Genomic DNA, 18,939 nt, shown 5'->3' on the forward strand with positions numbered 1-18,939 from the left:
CACCTGGAAGACCCCAGCAGAGATACCACGAGGAGATACAAGTGAAAGTGTTTGGAAAAACAAAGCGCGTTTCCAAATGCCAAGTATCATCATCATTGCGCATTGCTGTCTGGACCTTCAGCTTGGCGACTGTAACCCCAAGGGTTGTGACGGCCCCTCAGATGGAGGTAGGATGATAATGAGAAACATAATAGGGCCCCTAAAACCGGTCAAGGGGAAGCGTGGGAGAAGCCATCTGTGGGCATCTCCTACGGCCCTGTGCATAATTATAGCTTAATGAACAGAGTTCTGAGTTAGAGGGTATGACTAACACCAGCATTGTGACTCCTGCTAGGTCTACCCCAGTGTTACTTCTGGGCTGTGGCATTCTTGGGCTTTGCCCTTGGTTTGGCAAAGGCACACACACACCCCTGCACACACATGCGTGAAGTGCACACACACCATTACTATCTGGTCCTGTTTTTCAATTTCATCTTTGTCTTCGGACACTGATTTGTTCAACCAATGAGGATAGAGGACGGGCCAACCTCACTAAGGAACAGAAGAGGAAAATACCCTCTGGGAACCCATAGATCTGGGCCAGCTCCCTACTCTGCAGTTTTCTACCCTAACTGTTTTCTCTGCAAAATGGGCATCACCGCACCTGCATTGTGAGGACTGGAGTCCCCCTGGTACCCAGTTCCACCAGCTGTGGCCTTAGCGGCTCTTATCCCCATGCACAGGAGACAGAACCATCAGCAAAACATGTAATTAGGCTGACAAAGATCAAGGCTGGGGTGGAGAGACGGTTCAAAGGGCCTTGGTGTGCCGGGAGCTAAAAGCGAGGGGGTAGATAAGATTCAGACGGTCTGCGGCAGGGCTTGAGAGTTAGTGAAGTAGCTGAGCGAGGGTGAGAGGACCTGTCTTTGGGGTGGGAGTGCGGCGCGGGGAGGAAAGGGAGACACTTCGCCGGCCTTGCCTGGGTGGAAGGTCCCAATTATGCTAAGAATTCACATTCCTTGCGGCTCACGCACCGTCGCCCCCTCTCGGCATCCTGGAGGGCCCCCATCTGAGCCTGGGGCCCCGAGATCCCGAGCGGTGGCTCCAGACGCTGGGTGGGGGGAGGGACCGGATGGGGCGCCCCCACTGTCAGGCCAGCTGATAGGTGTCACTTCCTTCTCGGATTTCTCGCCTCCGGGAGGAGTGCCCTGCCGTTAGCCCCACCGCGGCTCTTGAGGGGGCAAGACCTGCCAGCCCCCGAGCCTTCTCCCCCAAATCTGGACGCCAGAGGAACTCCCTCCCCGATCCAACTTTCCCCGGGGGAGAGGCAGCTCTGTGTCATCCCCAAGGATGAGACCCCGGCAGAGGCAGGCAGGGGTCCGGAGATCCGGGTGGCTCCCGGGCGGGAGTGCGCAGCCCCGGGCGCGGGGCCGGGGGTGAAGATGGGGAGCCCCCGCGGCCGCGATCCCTCCCTCCGAGGGGTCTGAGATCGGGCGCCGGGCGGCTGGAGCCGTGCTCCGGGGGCCTCCGCGGAGCGCGCGGAGCCGGGCGCGTCCTTCCCCAGCCCTGCCGGGTGGCACTGCCCGAGGGCGGCTCCCGCGGCAGGTCCCCGAGGGGACTGGGCGGGGCTGGGGGCGAGTGTCCGGCCCCGCCCCGGGCCCGCCCCTCTCCGGAGCCGCCCGGGACGCAGGGAGGAGGGCGGCTGGGCCAGAGCTGCCCGCGGCGCCGCGCTCCTGCACGCTCCGGACCGGGTAAGTGGCACGGGACCCGGAGGCCGAGCCGGGGCGGGGAGGGTCGGGGCCGCAGCCCCCCGCCCAGCCGCGACGCGTCCCCCAGGGGCACGGGTCGCCGAAAGTCGAAGGGACCCGGGGAGGCGCGCCGGACGCGGGGGCGGGGGCCCTGGCGTGACAGCTGCGGGCGGGCGGGTATTTTTAGTTTAAACCCAACCGTTCCCTGCCGCCTGCGAAGTCCCCGAGGCTTTCGGCTCCCCGAGCCGGGAGGTGCGGTCCCCAAGAAAAAGCCCCTAAGCCCTGAGCAGCGTGTCCCAGGCGGGCCGGGCGCCGCCTCCCGTCTTCGCTCAACCTCCGCTTGGGGCCAAGGGACCTGTCACCGCGGACACGCGCCGCCGCGTGTCCCGGGCCTGGGCAGTAAACGCGGGCGGGAATCCCCGGTCCCGGCGACCACGCGCGCTCCTCGTAGTGCCTGAGGCAGCCCAGAGCCCGCGTGCTAGGCGGGGGAGGTCGCCCCAGGCTGCCTCGGTTTCCTTCACACACCTACCTCCTGCCGGCTGTGCAGCTCTGGGCGAGCCCCTTGGCGTCTCTGAGCCTCATCCTACATCTCTCAAGGAGGGCCTAGCGAGCCAAAGATCTCTTGCACGGCCTGAGTGTGCCCCACATGGATGCTGACTCCCCTCAGGGTTTTCAGATCTTGACTCTAGAGGGGGCACCTGGTGGGAGTAACCAGGTGGTCCACCCAGGAGCAGGTGAGGGTCCCATGCAGCTCAGCTGACCTCTGCCTCAAAACTATAAGGCTGCAGTGGGTGATAATGAATGTTCTTATTTTATCACTTTGGTCCTAAACCCCTGGCTCAAGGCTGCCCTGGGACCCTCTCCCAGGTCTCCGCAGGGATGACTTCCTCCTGGCACCAGTGGGGGAGCCCGACATGCCCAGGAAACATGCCCCAGCCCAGGTGAGAGAGGGCAGGGGGAGTCATGGGGGAAAAGAGACCGTCCTCTCACAAAGGGAGGATGTCACAAAAATCACAGCCCTTCTGAGCCTGGCGGGACAGCCTTCTTCATCCACCAAGGAGAGAGAAAGCAGGCCGGGGGATGAGGAGTGGTTTGCCCAGAGCTGCAGGACCGAGAACAGAAGCTGGCTCTCTCCAAGGGTCAGGCCCTGCCTCCTGCACAGCCAGCGGCCCCCGGGGGCCAGGAGCTGGGAGGCGGGAGGGACAAGCTGGTGCCAACGGGTTGTTTTGCTCTGTTTCCTGTAACCGTGCCCCAGCCAGGCTCTCTGACACGTGTGGGGTCTGCACATTCCTCAAGCAGGACCTCGCTGGGTAGCCGACAGTCACAGCTGTGCCAAGCCTGCCGGTCCCAGGGCGCTGTTTTCAGCTAGGGAGGCCCCTCTGGGGGCAACTGGAGGGGGGGAGTGGGCTGGGGAGGCTTATTTCTGGAACTTCTGCCTTGCTGGGGGTCCTGAGGAGGCCCGAGGATTTGCTAGTGGCCCTGAGGGAAGATCTGAGAATCCAGACTCTGGTTTCTGCCCCAGGGTGCAGGCTGGCCCCCTATGGGCACCCGCTTTGGGGTGAGTTTGAACTCCTTGCGTCTCCATGGGAACAACCAACCCTCTCCCCCAGCTGCTTTGCATGTTCCGTAACCGCTGAAGACCTGTCCTTGTCTGTGTGGCCGCGGGGCCTCGTCATGCCACAGCCTGGGGCCAGGACAGCTGGGGGATCCTGGCGTGGCTGCAGGGTGACCTCTGCTCTGGGGAGGTAAGACTGGACAGGTCCAGCATGAGCCCCTAAAAACGGTGGAGCCCCTGAGAGCCAAGAGGGTGATGGGGCCTCCCGTGTGGCCCAGCTGTTACGAACAGAGGTGGCCACGTTAGACTCAGGCTGCATTGAAAAGCCGAAGATCGTAGTCCAGTCCAGCTTCGGCCAAGAAAAAGTCACTTCACCTTTCAGAGCTTGCATTTTCTTCCCCACGAGAGGGGGGTGACCATAATGTCCCCATCTTGGGTGCTGTGAGCATTAAATGAGGCATTCTAGGAACAGCATTTTGCATTGGTCCGACAGAGCCCATGCAAACAGCTGTCACAGTTTACTGTGACGGGGTCCATGGCAGGGGGATACCTGAGTCCCCTCTGCCCACCACAGCTCTGCCCTTTCCTCTCTGCCTTGAAAACCCATGTCTGTGCAGTGGCAGGAGGCCCTGGAGCCTTTATACCCCTGAAAGCTGGTCTTTAACCCAGGCAGAGAGATTAGAGGGGGCCTGCCAGGGAACCCCATGTGTCTGTGGGCTCTCAGGAAGCATTTCCCGTCTCTCCTATGGCCCTGACCACAGCCGAGGCTGCCACTCCTGGCCCATTTACAGATGAGGGGACAAATGCAGAAGCTGGGAGCGGCAGAGTCAGAATTTGAACTCGGGGCCATTGACTTGCTGCTCTTCATTACACCCCACAGCGAGTCTCAAAGGAAGGACTGTGTTATCCGCGGACCCTCAGGAGAATAGTATTGACGAGGCAGGACCCTGGTTATCACTAAGACATTGGTATTTGCTGGAAAAGAAGAACCTTGCAACCTCGAAACGTAGCTCAACAAGGCCCCCCGAGAGAAGAACCTGGGAGGAGGAGATGGGAGTTCTGGAATTATCTGCTGACCCTCTCCATGCCCCACCCCCCAGCCAAGGAATCATAGCCTTGGGATCTGGGGACAGCGTTGGGGGTGCTAAGCAGCAGGAAGCAGATGGGGGACAGTCCCAGCCGCCCAAGCCTCGGTTTGGTCATCTCTAAAGTAGAGATATGAGGCCCCCATACCTCCCTGTGGGGTTGCTGTGGGGGATAAATCAGACAATGGGGGACAAGGCTCAGTAGAATGCGCCGCAGGGTGGGGACACATCGGAGGACTTGCCGTGGTTTTATCACTACTAATCCTAGTGTAACCGGAACAATGTGCGGCGGCCTGCCCCTCTGGCCTGGATTTCTAGTTTGCATACTCTGGGCAGGGAATCCCAGCATCTCTGAAATGCTTTGAAAGGCTGGGCGGAGAGCTGCCAAGTAGGAACGAACGTCAAAACACAAATGCTAACCGTGAGTTGTTTAGCGATGCGTATATGGGAAGTAGAGCAATGGCGAAGTGGGAGAAGTGATCACCTTTAATGAGTCAGAGATGACCATTGCGGGGGGCATCGGGGTGGAGGGTAAGAGGGGATTGGGAGGGTCATGGGGTCTGCGACAGAGGAATGTCCTCTGTAACTATTGGTAAGGACATGTATGTTTTCTGTGCCCCTCTCTACATAGATCCTGTGCCATAGATTTAAGCAGATTTTATAAAAGGCAGGGGAAAACCAAACCCAGGGTAGTTATCTTCGGAGGGGAAGAGGGCACAGGGCAAGGGAGATGCACCCTTGCTGGCATCCATCACGTTCTGTTTCTTCTGTCAAGTGGTATGCTCGTGGATACTCTTTTAAAATAGTTTTATGCTTCTTCGTTTACAAGTATGTATCTGATTACACACACACACACACACACACACACATATATTCCATTGTGGATATCAAATCTTACATGCCAATAAAATGAAAAGGTAATATGAAATATGAAACATTTCAGGAAGCCCTCTTAGGAAATCAGACTCTTCCCATGGATTCAGATGTTAATCCGGCTGGATTTAAGAAATAAAACACAGACCAGTCCTCGTGGGAGACAGACACATGGTTTCCTCTTCTGGAGAAATCATCTCCCTCTTCTGAAGTCCTAACAGCTAGAAGATGGCGTGAACACAGCAATCTCAGGTTATCAACAGGAGTTTCTAAAGTCTCCGTGTAATGATTTATGCTTATGAATCAGAAAGTCCTGAAATGTTTGAGCCGGGAGGGACCTCGGGTCACCTGGACCAACCTGCTGGTTTTATGGCTAATGGAAGTGCCGCGGCCAAAATCAACATTAGGCACATAAGCAGGGAAGACAACTCGCTCTGGGCTCCCACACCTGTGTGACTCTCATCAGGGCCCCGCCTGCCACACCCAGGCCACCACGGTGACAAGGGTCATGGCCACCTCCTCGGGACAGGCAGAGAAATGGATGGCATATTCAAGACTAAACTAACACGATCATTTTAATTTTTAAAAAGTCAGAAAGAAGCTACAGTGTGCCATGACCACACACATGAGCACTTCTAGAACTTGCAGGAACACAGACATGGTCGTGTCCTCCAAGGGCGTTCATAAGCAGTACCCACACCCTCCGCTGCGAAACCCTCCTAGGACAGCCCCCCGTGTTCCTCCTGGTCTTTGGGGGGCATACTTGATCTATTCGTAAGTCATCAAAACAGCTTATTGCCCTGGGTATGCGTACCCCTGTTTTTCAGTTGGGGAAACAGGATCAGCGAGGTTGAATGCCTTCCCCCAAATCCCAGGGCAGGTAAGGGCTGGAGCCGGGGTCCCACCCAGAGGAAGAACTGAAAAGACAGGAACTGTTTTGCGTGTGTTGTGTTGTGAATGTGTCCTTCGCTCCCCAGAAGCTGCAGTCATGGGACATGCCCTGGTCGAGCATACCTGGGCGGTGTCTGCCCACCTGTCAGAGCGCAGAAGGCTCTGGAGGCTGCCGGCTCTAATGCTACTTCTTCCTGCTTATGGGGGAGCAGGACAGCAGTGCGCTGAGATTTGGGGAATCCCTCCCATTTTTGACCCTGGTGCTCCCTTCAATTCTGGGCCACCTTCCTTCTGCCCAGATCACAGCTGTTCTTCGGGCCTTCCCTCTGCAGAGGCCAATGGGGCTTGAGGCCCCGGGGGATGGTGGTGCAGGACTGATGGGTTCGGTGGTGGTTCTCCTGATCGGCAGCTGGCGCAGAGGCGGCTGTGTGTCAAGCCCGTGTGCGCTCACCTGTGCGGTCGAGACCAGGGCCGGTCCCTCTCGCTGCCCTGTTTCCTGGGGCCAGTTGAGGCGCCGTGAGCCCATCTGTCATGTGCCTGTCGGGGCTGGTGGTGCCTCCCCACCGGGCAAGGCTTATGCCCCAGCCAGGCGGCTTTCAGAAGCTGGGAAACAAGCCCTGCCTGTCTGTGCCCGCGGAGATTGTGTGTGCAGTGTTCACGAAGGGTTTGCAAGAGACAGCTGCGGCGGAGAACAAGACCAGCCCGAGCCTTGTCTTCATCTCCTCTGGGTCTCTGATTTTCCCCATGGGGAAACAGAGTCTCAGTGAGTGGAAGTGCCTGGCCCAGGTCTCTCTGGTGCCTCGGGGCCAATCTGGGATGTGAGATGGCGTCTTCTGGTCCCTGGCTGGTACTCTTCCCTCGAAGCCACCTTCCCTAAAAGTCTGTTTCATCTGCATTCGTGCCGTAACACCAGGTGGGCTGGGCAGACGATGTAGACAGCCTTGTCTTCGGGGTTAGGCCGTCTGGCTCTTCACGAGGCCTGCATAGAAGAGGTAAGGCCCCTGGAGTCACGGGTGGGCCTCTAATTAAGCCAGGAGCTTTCTTTGAGGCCTGGAAAGGCCTGAGCCCCTCCCTAGTGACATTTGGTGAATTAATACAGCAGGCTGACTCACTGGGGGTAGCCTCTTGCCTTGTTCTTTCAAAGAGCTGGCCCTTCTGTGATGATGGGAGGGGCTGGCTGGTCCCCAGGCACACTGACCTTCACTTGGGCCAGTCTTGGCTCCCTGCCCTTCGAAATGGGAGGCTGAAATTAGGAGAGCTCCCAGGTGCCTTGAAGTCTGGATGTCCTCTCATCCAAGAGCCATGGCCTCCAAGGAGGTGTCTGGGGACATCCGAGTCTCCCGCTGCAATCTGCCCACCGTCGGGGAGACCAGGTTATTTAAGCAGGTGAGCCCATGCCTGTCCCCTCCAGGGGACTAAGTCCCAGGCCCCAGGCTGCCCCGCTGGCCTTTTGTGCTTTCTACCATCTGGGCTACCTCCCGGTCCCACGAGACCACAAACCCATCCTGGACTTTCCCTGCCTTTAGACCTGTCCCCCTCCCCCAGCTTCTACCCACCAACACCTGCTAGATCTCTCCTCCTAGAAGCCTGCCTCGGGCCACCCAGCGGGGTTGAGGGTTTGTGTTCCTATTCCTAGTGTACTTTCTTTCCATTTGGTGTTTGAATTTCAGCTTTCTCGTCTGATTTCGCAAGGATTGTGACCTCCGTGGGGACAGATATATGGGGTTTTTCATTCCCTCGTTGTTATTTTTTAATTAAATGGCTCTACACTTCAAAATCGCATCTTACAAACTCTAGGGGTGCCGATGCCGCCCTAATGAGCTCCCCCAACTGGAGAGGACGGGGCAGGTCCTAGTAATTCCCAGGACACCGACGAGAAAGGTGTCTCCCCAAGGCTGGGGAGAGAAGGTGGGACACTGGTCAACTTCCTTTGTGGCCTTCTTTGGAGACTGTCTTCTTGGAGAGCTGTCCGTTTTCCTGAGCTCTCCCAGGCCGGCGCCGGACCTAGGGCCTGTCTGGGATCCGACACGTCTTAGCAACCCCTGGGGCTCACATCTGACGCTCATTCCCTCTCTGAGTCTCCCTTGCACTTATCACTCCCTGAAATCACCCGACCTCTTGGCCCCGGAGCGCATCCTCCATCTCCGCTGCTGGCGGGTCAACTCCGTGAGGGGCAAGGATTTTTTTTTCTGTCCCCAGAGCCTCACCGAGGTGGTAGGTGCTCAGTCCGTACTTATGGGATGAATGGAAGTAGAAACTGACAAGGGGCACCGACTGCCCCCCGAGGGGCCCGGCACACTCGATCCTGATGGCTAACATCTGCTCAGCCCTCAGGAGTGGCTACGCTGCCCCAAATACCAGCTGCGTTTGCCCCTCTGTGTCCTCCCAGCAGCCCAGGAGGCAGGCTCTGAGGGTCTCCTTTTACAGAGACGTTCAAGACCGGACCCCTTGGCCACTTTGCAGCGGAGTTAGAATTCAGCTCTGACCCTCTGACTCCACAGCCCGTGCAGGGGACCCCCCAGCCTTCAGTGGCCTCTCCACATTCCGTGCGGGGCTTGCACTGGGCTGGCTGCAGTGAGTCACACCTAGAGCTCAGGCCTCCTCCCCAAGCATCGCGTTCTGGAGTTCTTCCTCGGCAACCCCCAGAGGCGCTCAGGCTGACAGGCCATTCCTCAGGAAATCCTTGCTGTGGGGCCGATGTTACATGCGTCCAGGAATGCCACAGGTTTTCCAGAGCCAGGGCCCACCCCAGGGCGTCCCACCCCGACCACGCCCTTTTGTCCCCCGAGGTCCTGGAGCTCCGCCTGGCCTGCGGCGTGCTCACTCCCTGTTGAGAACTCGGTGACCACAAGCTGGCTGTTGCCGGCTGGGTGTGAGCCAGTTGGGGCTGTCAGGTTAAATTCCTCCATTCGGGACTGAGCAGCAGTGAAGCCTGGCTGAGGTGATTTGCCTGTTTATCTGTTTGCTGGTTTCAAATGCAGCTTGGCTCAGAAATGAGTTTGGAAAATGGGTTTGTAGGAAATTCCATCTGTGGCATCTCTTATCCCCATTTCCTTCTAGGCAACACTACCAGAATGCCTGGGTGGGGGAAGGGAAGAGGCTCCCAGCGGTCTTTGCTGCTTCGTGGGCTCCTTTGGCCTGGTGAGGGGGTGGCCCTGTAGGTCCCCACGCTGGTCTCCTCTAGGCGGCAGCGAGGTTGGTCATGCGGCTCCTCGCTGGACCCACGTTGCATATGGAGAGCCAGAGAGACCCGAGTTCATGGCCAGGCTGTAGCTCTTCGGTGCTGGAAGTCGTGTGCCAGACGTCCGCTGAGCTGGAGGGGGGAGGAAGACTCCAGAGGCATGTCTGTGCCCTGCGGAGTCTTGTGGGGGAGTGCCATCTTGGTAAGTCACGTCACCTGCATGGGCCGGGCCAATTCACCTGTTCATGGGGCTGGTCACGCATTCCCTGCAGAGTGGCCCAGGTGGACAAGGGATTCCCAGCTCTGAGTGAGTGCGTGGTCCCAGCTGCCCTGGCTCTTCCATTTCCAGCTTCTCTGAGCACTCCCCCTTCCCCCCAGGGTGCTCCTCAGCTAGGGAAGTGACTTTGGTGGCAGGGTGGGTCACATGCAAGGGACCTGGCCACTTCCGCCCGCCTCTGCTGGGGAAGTCCCAGTGGCTGAATCTGCATGTTGCTGATTAGTCAGCTTGGCTCAGGTGTTCCTGGCGGGGGCCCATTCTCCGGGGGGGGGCCCAGGGACGCTATGGGTGGAGCTTGGCCCCCCAACCCCGGGAATGCTCTTCTTGGGGTGTATAGGGTGCAGACTGTGTATCTTGATCACTCACATTCCTCCCAGCATCCCAGCCATCGCAGAGTGACTTTTTTCTTTCATAGAATTGACTGGGAAAAAGTCAAGGTCAGCCCACTGGGCCCTCCAGTCTTATCCCAGCCCTGAGCCTCGGGGTCCTCAGTACAGTCTAAGGGTGTAAGTGAGGTCCGAGGTCTGAGTTTGGACTGGGGGCTACTGATCACAGGTAGGACGAATGTGGTGACAGGTGCTCAGAGCAGGTAATGACCTTAATTCCCTTCTCCATCTTTCTATCCTCCCCTCTGACTTTTCCCCTTTAACCTTCAGATTATGCAATGTTCTCCTAATCACCTGGGCTTAGCTTTAGGTCAGTGTACAAATCTGGACCCAGGGCTGCTTACCTGTGTTTTTTCAAAGCTCCCTGAGCGATCCTGCCACATGGGGTTGTTTGAGAACCGCTGGGCTCTGTCTCGGTGGGGGCCGTCTGGCTCGAACGCTTGCCCATCCCTAACGATGAGCAGCCTCGGGCACAAGCTAGCAACAGCTTCAGACGGAGTTAAGTAAACGGTGTTTACATGCACTGTTTATCCCTTATGAGGTTCTGTACGTGGTAATCGGTCCTCACTCTGGTTGTCTCTTTGAGGTAAAGATAAAAATTCTCCTTTTAAAAGAAATCTGAGTGTAAGTGGGAATAATAAAAAGCAAAAAAACACTAATGAGAAAAAATAATCAGAGCGGGCATCCCTAGATAGGGCCCGGATTGCAGATGTGATACGCAGATGGCTGAGGTATGTAAGAACTGTGATTGTTGGCCTACAAGGGCCCCTCCAGGCCCCACGTCCTGATGGATCTGAGAGGCGCCCCCTGTGGATGGCCAAGCAAAACGGGCAGATGGCCCAGACTGTTCACACCAGCCGCCTGGCCCCTGGGGAGCCAGGGTTAGCAGAGTCAGGGGTGAGAGTGCCTCACTGGCACATGGGAAAACCAGGTCTTGGAGGGACGTGAGAAATCTGCTGCTTCAGACCTTGACTTCGCAGATGGAGGAGGGCCCAACCCCCGCCCTCAGTGCTTCAGCTCTCCAGAAAGGACCTGGAAGTCGAACTCCAGGAGAACAGACCCTGCCTGGCCCCAGCCCACTTTTCCTGCTTGCATCTGGGGGAGTCACCTCGTGCCACGGGCGAGCTGGCCCATGAGCCCCTCTTTCCTGACTGTGTGAGGTTCCTGTTGTCTTTTAACTGGTCAGCCCGATGTGGATATCAAGGATTGCAGACTTTTGGCTGAAAGGAATAGTATGGAGTCTTCTAGATTTCCACACCTCTCAGGAATGCTGTGCTGATTGGACTGGGAGGGGTGAGGTCTTTGTGTGGAGCTGATAAACAGCATTGGCAAACCTTTTCTGTGACAGGACAGATAGTCACTATCTTTGCGTTTATGGGCCACACAGACTTTGCTGCAATGATTCGGTTCTCCCGTTGTATGCAAGGCACCGTGGCTGTGGCCAATAAAACTTTGTTTACGGAGGTTGGACTTAGAATTTCATGTCATTTTTACCCATCATAAAATATTACTCTCTCAGTTTTTTCCCCCAACCATTTTTTTTTTTAAACAAGATTTTATTTACCGAGAGAGCATGAGCAGGGGGTAGTGTCAGGCAGAGGGAGAAGCAGACACCCTGTTGAGCAGAGAGCCCCATGCAGGGTTCGATCTCAGGACCCTGCGATCATGGCCTGAGCTAAAGGCAGATACTTAACTGACTGAGCTACTGAGGCACCCCCTCATTTGAAAACAGAAACATCATTCTTAGCTGGAAAGCTGGATACTGCAACAGGCAGTGAGTGGTGGTTTGCAGGCGCCTGTACTAGAAGCCCCTGCTGCTGGGGACTGTGGGTTTTGCCAATTGGAGCGAGTTGTTGTTCTAATCATTTTGGTTCTGGACGCTAGTTCTGAAACAGGTCTCAGTCTTTGAAGCCTGCTGCTTAAAATAGAACCTTGGGTTGGTGACTCAGTTCCTGCATTCAGCTAAACCTCAAGTCTAGTGGCGGGGAAGAGAGGAACCTGGAGGGAGAAAACTTGCCCTGTGCTGGCTGTGCAACCTTGGGCAGGTGGCTCAGCCTCTCTGAGCCTCGCTTCTTCCATCTGGGGAGGCAAGAATAGTGGGACCTACCACAACAATGGAATGATCAGTGCGAGGCTTAACACGTACCATGCACATAGCACACTCTCCAGGAAGGTCAGCTGTGTCCTCTCCCCCTGCAATGAGTTCAAGAGCACAGGTGGCTGGGGCAGCTTTTTCCCTTCAGCCAGCAACCCTGCACAGTAGATCTTACTTGGCACTTTATGGAGGAGGCCCCGAGAAGTTACAGAGCTCATCCAAGGCCACGGCTGATTATAAACAGTAGAACTGGAAGGCTGTGTAACTCGAAGGACCTAGCTCTTTCCATGCAATGTCATACCAGTGGACCAGAGGGGGAATTAAGTCTAATTCAGCTAAGTACTTGCTGAGCAGTTAATGTAATCAGCATCTTTCCCTTTCTAGCCAGGCTCTGTACTGTGCCTCAAATTCTTTGGGGATGAGTATCATTTGGGGGACCGTACGGACTTCCAGCAGCCCATGGAAGGCTCCAGGCTGAGGGTTTTCTGTAAATATCTTAGCAGGGGGGATCTTTGTCATTCTGCAGGGAGTTCTGGTTTAGTAGTCCCAGCCTGGAAACAGGCATCTGGAGGAAGTCTTTAACTTTACCAGACTCCCCTTGGGCAAGAAGATCTGTGGTGTCTGAGTCTCTGCAGGGTTAGTGGGGAAAGCTCTAGAAGGTTCTAGAAGACTGGATTCAGGGTAGCTGCATTTGAAGAATGGAATCCTTGGAGTCTTAGGAAACAGATACTGGCGGTGAGTTCCTAACCAGTGTCAGGCCTCGGTTTTCCCATCTGTAAAATGGGGATGGAAATGTCATTGTTAGTGGCCTGTTGCCTGAGCATGTGTTTGTCCGGGCGCCTGCAGTGGGCCTTGCTCTGACTGCACAAAAGAAGGCTGGGGAGGAAGCCTCACCTTGGACTGTGGAGGCCACTGGAGATAAAGCCCAGGCAAGGGAGACCGTGGAGGTTAGGCTCCGAGCTGGGGGAAGAGGCCAGCCAGGGTCTCCCGCACTCCTTGCCCTTGTCTGAAAGCAGGACACACGGACATTGGGCTCGAGGGTCAGCTGCCCCGCCCGTAACCTAGAGCATCTCCCTCTCCCGCCTACCTGAGGACGAGCAGCCTGGACACAGGCTGTGGAAACCCAGCCCCCACCTGTGAGTGGCGGAGAGGTTGGGGTAGGGACGGGGCGTCAGGACTGGGGGAGGGGTCTTGGGAGAGAAAGATAGATGGGCACAGGTGGGACCAACTGTCCCCAGTTTGCCCTAGATGGAGGAGTCTCTTGGACTACAGGACTTTCAGGGCAGAAACAGGGAAATTGTGGAGCAAACCGGAGCAAACCAGAACAGTTGGTCCCACTTGGGTCAGTCGGTCGCACCGTCCCAGCTGCGGCGTTGGGCAGTCTGGGTCGTGGCTGGGCGGTGCAGGAGGGGGTCAGCTCTCCCCTGAGCCTCAGTGTCTGCTCAGAGCCCCTGTGCGTGAGGAGTCCCTGGGTCTGTGGCACATGGCGGGAGACACCAATCCCCCCGCCCGCTCCTGCCCGCCTGCCCCCCACTGCAGGTCCCCAGAGCACAGAGCGCTCCATAAATGCGGTGGGGGGACTGGCTGGGGGCTCAGGGTCTCCCTAACGCTGGGGCGAATGACTCAGAGGCTCGTTCAGGCTTTGCTTCTTTGCATGAGCTCTCCTCCGACCGTTGCTCCTCACCACAAGCTGTGTCTCCCAGCCGCACTGTGCCCCTCTGAGCTGGACCTCACTCAGCTCCACCACCCGGCTTCTGTGTTTCTGCATCTCTCTCCCCATATACTGTGAGCTCCTCAAGGGAAGGCCCCCACTGTCATGTCTCCTCTGCTGCATTTGGCACCTGGAGGCCCGTAAAGGTTTCTTGGAGGAAGGAAGGACACTGAACACGTAGAGCAGAGAGTCATTTATTCCTTGCTGAGGACCTACTGTGTGCCAGGCACGGTCCCAGGAAGTGGGATGCGAGCAGTGAACATAACTGGCAGAGTCTCTGCTCTGATGGAACATACATTCTGGAAAGCTCTAGAAGCCTCTAGATTCAATAAGCAGGCAAGAACGCCACGGGCTTGACCAGAAGGTTGCACGTGCTCTGAAGAGGGTGTGAAGGAAGAGGGGAGTCGCTGAGCTCCTGCCGGTTGCCAGCAAGCCGGGGATGGAGTACAGGCGGCGCCTTCCCATGGAGGCAGAAAGAAGGCACTTTCCCCTGGGTGGTGGCGGCCCTCCTGTGCAGTGTGGTCCACTCAGGCTTGGTGGCACGTGGGCCCTCAGTCCCTTCAAGGAAATCTGTGAAAGCCGGCGTTGTGTGAGGGCAGGGGACAAAACACATTTTGTGCCTCGTGCGGCAGCTCAGTATGTGTCTGCTCCTCTTCTTGGGGTGGGAGCACCAAGTGCCAGACTCACATGTGGCCCACCCTTGTCCGCCCGCCCCACTGGGTGGGTGACCTTGCCAGGGCAATGGCCAGAACGGACATGGGCTCGCAAAGGGACTGGTGGCAAGCACCCGGGAGCCCAGGCTTTTCCAGGAGGAAAGTCTCACTCCAGCCCTAGGCAGGGGACTGCCAGGGAGAGGGTCAAGGGGGATATGGAGGGTGACAAGGTCATCAGATGCCATGGGTTGTCCTTGACAGTGGGGGACTATCCTGTGGGACTGACGGGGCACCCAAGCCCAGACACGGGCCCCTCCAGGAGGGGTGTAGGGCCATAGTGTCCTGGGCCTGGGACACACACCACTCCCCTGAGCCCTGGAGGATGGCTTCCACCTGGTGCTGAGGTCCAGGCAATCTGGGTGGGACCTCTACACCTACAAGGATGTCACTCTGGGGGTCACACCCTCCTGTTGAGATCCCAGAGCAGAGAGGAACGGCAGTGGGCCCAACAAGCCTGGTGCCCTTGGCTTCCCACAGACGTATCCTGAACCTGGCATCTTGAAGCCCTGGCAGGAACAGGCATGTGCTAATTATAATCTGCACTGCCTGTTAACAGTTGACCTTGCACTGCAGAGAGGTGAAGGTTCCCTGAGGGGAACGTCTCCAGGGTGCCGTGAGGCTTGCAAATACGTCGCAGGGGTTAACAATACAGGGTGTGGACTCTTCTGACTGTGGAAATCACCTTGCCATTTCAGCAGCATGGGGGACGATTTTAAACCTCTTGGGCTCAGCTAAGATGAAAGAGGATGGCAGCAGGATTACTTGCTGTGTAACCCTGGGCAGATTATTACCATCCCCCTGAATCTTGATTTTCCTATAAAAAAGGCAATCAATCCTTCCTGCTGTGCTTCCGAGAGTAGGTGAGAGACATCAATGAGCTGAATGTGCATGAACACTGAACACAGTGCCGGACACCTAGTAGGTATTTAGCAATGTTAATTCCCAGCCCGCTACCCATTGAAAAATCCTGGAGAGCTTCCTGGAGGCAGTGATGGGTAAATGGAGCCAGGGAGAGAAGAGCATAGAGGGGAGGGCCCCGCCCAGGAAGCTCCTGTTACAGGGAAGGAAGTGGGAAGTGAGGAAGGTAAGGCTGCAGAGATAAATGGAGAAGGACTTTAGGTGTCTTGTTAAGCACTGAGGATTTTCTCAGGGGCTGTGGAGCACTGAAGGGTTTAAGTCCGGAAGGCCCTGACCCCAACCCCTTAAATGCCCTTTTCTGCCAAGAGGAGAGGACTCTGGTCCTGCAAACTTTCTCCTCTAGAGATATCTGAGGTGGTCCTGGGAAGTATGAGTGTTATGTAAAGGCTCTAATCTAAGCTTCTGGAATCTTGCATTTGTTCATATGTGTGCTGCTTTCCACACACCTGTCGTTTATATTCCCAGTATTGTATTCCATTATGTAGATGGGAATTTTTATCTTTATTTATAAGCCAGCTATCTGTGGACCGTGCGCTCTATTTCTGAAACTTCTGGGGCGCCTGGGTGGCTCAGTCAGTTAAGCATCTGTCTTCGGCTCGGGTCATGATCCCGGGATCCTGGGATGCAGTCCTGAGTCCATTGGGCTCCCTGCTCACCCGAGAGTCTGTTAGCCTGCTTCTCCCTTTCCCTTTACCCCTTGCTTGTGCTCATACTCTCTCGCTCTCTCTTTTTCTCAAAATAAATAAATAAAATCTTAAGAGAGAGACTGGCGGGCTTCTGGGGGAGGAGTCGAAGCACTCTGATGCCTAAGGAGAACAGGCATGGCTTTGCCTCTGTCTGGCCCAGGGTCTCCCCAGGGTTCAATAAGCACAGCCCCCAGGGCTCCCTCCAAGAACTCCCATCTGGAATGAACACTCCCTTCCTGGGGCTGTTCTTCCCACAGCTGGAGTGCCTTTTCTTAATTGAAAAGTGATGGTCAAGTTGTTGTTTTCTAAACCAAACCTGAAAACCACAGCAGGGCATTTTTCTTACCTGGAAAGAATGCCCAGCTTTCTAATCTGCCTTGTTCTTGATGATGACACAGGCCCAGGGGCAGAGAGATCTGGCTCACGTGGACCCTTGTGGGTCCTGGTGGGTCTGAGAGGCAAGCCCTACTGTGCCCCAAGCTCAGTGCCGGGCTTTTGTGTGCTTGTGGGTGCCGTTTTAATTCTCACTTTCTAACTGAGATACACGGAGGAACAGAGAGGTTCATAAACTTGCCCAAAGTCACACAGAAAACAGACAGAGCTGGCAAGTTCAGTCCCAGACTCGCCATACTTCAAAGTCTCTACCTGTTCTGTGCAGCATAATGTCCTTGTTGGGCTTAATGCTCACGTGAACTTGTTTGGAAAGTCTAACAGAACAGCGAAACCTCTTAATGTGTTATTAGAGTGTGTTACATTAAAGCCCTTCAATTTTTTTTTAAAATTGTGATACCACCTTAAGGAAATCGAAATTACAACAATGTACCTGTGATTCCACTGCTCTAAGAGAACCCCTTGTCTTTTTCCACATTCCCTTCTATCTGTATCTCTTTTTTGTTTTGTGTTGACACAGCTTTTGCATAATTTACCAGCAGGAGTTGGCAAACTACAGCCCCCCTGGCCAAGTGCCAGTTGTTTTTATCAACAAAGCTGCTGGAACCCAGCCATGCTGGTGGTTCACGCGTTGCCCCGGCTGTGTTGACACCACAACTGCCGATCTGAGTAGCTGTGACGATCTGTGACAGACACCATATGGCTGGGATACTCCCGATCCTTTCCAGAAAAAGTTTGCCGGCCCTTGGTCCAGAATGGGTGGGGTCTCCCGGACTCTGCCTCGGTGGGAACCGTCACATGTTTTCATTGTGAATGGCCCAGAATACTCCGCGAAATGATGCCACAAACTTTTCTCCATCATTTCCTCTTTGCTGCACTGTTATATCGCGTCTTGGCTTTTGGTTTGTTTTGTTTTCCTTCCTCCCCCCATTTGTCAACTTATTATTTATTTAAAACACTTATGTAACCCTTTCTGTTTACCTGCTCTGTTCTAACCGCTTCACAACAGACCTCGCCTTTTTCTCAGATCAGCAATGGGAAGTTCATATTATTGTTATTACCCCAACTTTAAAGATTTTTTTTTTTAAATTATTTATTTAAGAGAAAGAGAGAGAGAGAGAGCAGGCAGGGAGAGCGGAGAGGAGCAGAGGGAGAGGGGGAATCCCAAGCAGATTCCATGCTGAGAGGGGAGCCCAGCGCCGGGCTTGATCTCACGACCCTGAGATCCTGACCTGATCGAATCAGGAGTCGGTGGCGTCACCAACGGTGCCATCCGGGTGCCCCACTTCTTCCCATTTTACAGGTGAGAAAGTGAAGTCCGAGAAGTTAAATCCACTTAGCTTAGGTCTGAATCTGCCAAGCAGTCTAGCTCTGGAGGCCGGGCTGCTTTGAGGAAGTGTCCAGAAGAGGCAGGCCTTTGTGCCTGGGTGTGAGGGGGCTCTGGGCAGTGACTCACCAGGACGAGCCCCGCCCTGCCCCACCCGGCCGCCCCACATCCTCCAGATTTGACCGTTCTCTGGTCTTCCTTGTCACAAGCCAGGGGGACAGGGCCCTGTGACCACATGTTTTGTTTCTTTGTGGAAAAGGGGGCTCGCCGCCGATGCTGGAGAGAAAGAAAGGGCAGGGCCAAGAAAACGATCTGGAAAATACCATGTGTGTGATACCAGCAAGAGTCGATCAGAGACTCAGTTATTAAGTAAGTGATACATTTGCCAATTCTCTAGTCAAACTGAGAACAACTCCGCCAACAGGCGAAACAGAATGGCTGAGGATGGTTGTGGCATCCACCTGTGGAATGTTTTGGGTCACTTACAATGAGAACTGTTAATGGTTAACACCATGGGTGGTGTGGGGCAGGCTCGGTGTTCGTCTTCCCCAGTCAGGGGGGCCTCGTGAGACCTGCAGACCTCACCAGGAGGCAGGCCCCAAAGGCGCCATGACGTTCCTAGCTCAAGGAGCCCTCGTGCACTGCCCCTGAGGGTCTCTGGGGACAGATTAACTAACATCCCTGGTTCACAGAGACATTCTGAAAGGTGAATTCAGTGAGCGCTTCCCATAGGACATGTAAACGGGGGGCTGCAGAGGGTCTCAGGTTGAGAAACGCCGTGTTACAGAGATCGGGGGTGGGAGGAAGGCCGTGGGAGAACGGTGAGCCCGGTGACCATCTTCCAGAAGCAGAAAGACAGACTGAGCTGTCAGGCCCCCCAAGGGTGCAGGACCTTGGCGGTTCTCTTCCCTTCTGTGATTTTCACGCTGACCCACAACCACAGCGTTTGGTGGAGAGTAGGTGTTGAAACGAGATTTGCCATGAAAGGGACCAAGCCTCTCCCAGGCTTCGGAATGGAGGGGAAAAAAGCCTGGTGTGGTTCTCGCTTAGAAGATGAAATGAGTCCAACCCGAGCACCTGCTTCCTCCCTCCCGGTCCTTTGAGAGCCTGACCTTCATCTTTCC

At 55.7% G+C, this 18,939-nt stretch overlaps 1 protein-coding gene across 3 annotated transcripts in view; it reads left to right on the top strand.

Moving 5' to 3' along the window:
- The first annotated feature begins 1,359 nt into the window (after window positions 1-1,359).
- The window catches only part of SYNE3 (spectrin repeat containing nuclear envelope family member 3), a 978,380-nt gene continuing 960,800 nt past the window's right edge, over window positions 1,360-18,939 (top strand). The window contains exons 1-2 of one of the 3 annotated variants that reach the window (XM_082733263.1): window positions 1,654-1,730; window positions 2,595-2,668. The gene's annotated coding sequence lies outside the window, so the exon portion shown is untranslated. Of the gene's footprint in view, window positions 1,731-2,594; window positions 2,669-18,939 lie in introns of all 3 variants that reach the window. The other 2 variants (XR_014312397.1, XM_082733264.1) reach the window with 2 other exon arrangements.

The sequence above is a fragment of the Mustela nivalis genome (genome assembly GCF_964662115.1).
Source record: "Mustela nivalis genome assembly, chromosome: 6".
NCBI lineage: Eukaryota > Metazoa > Chordata > Mammalia > Carnivora > Mustelidae > Mustela > Mustela nivalis.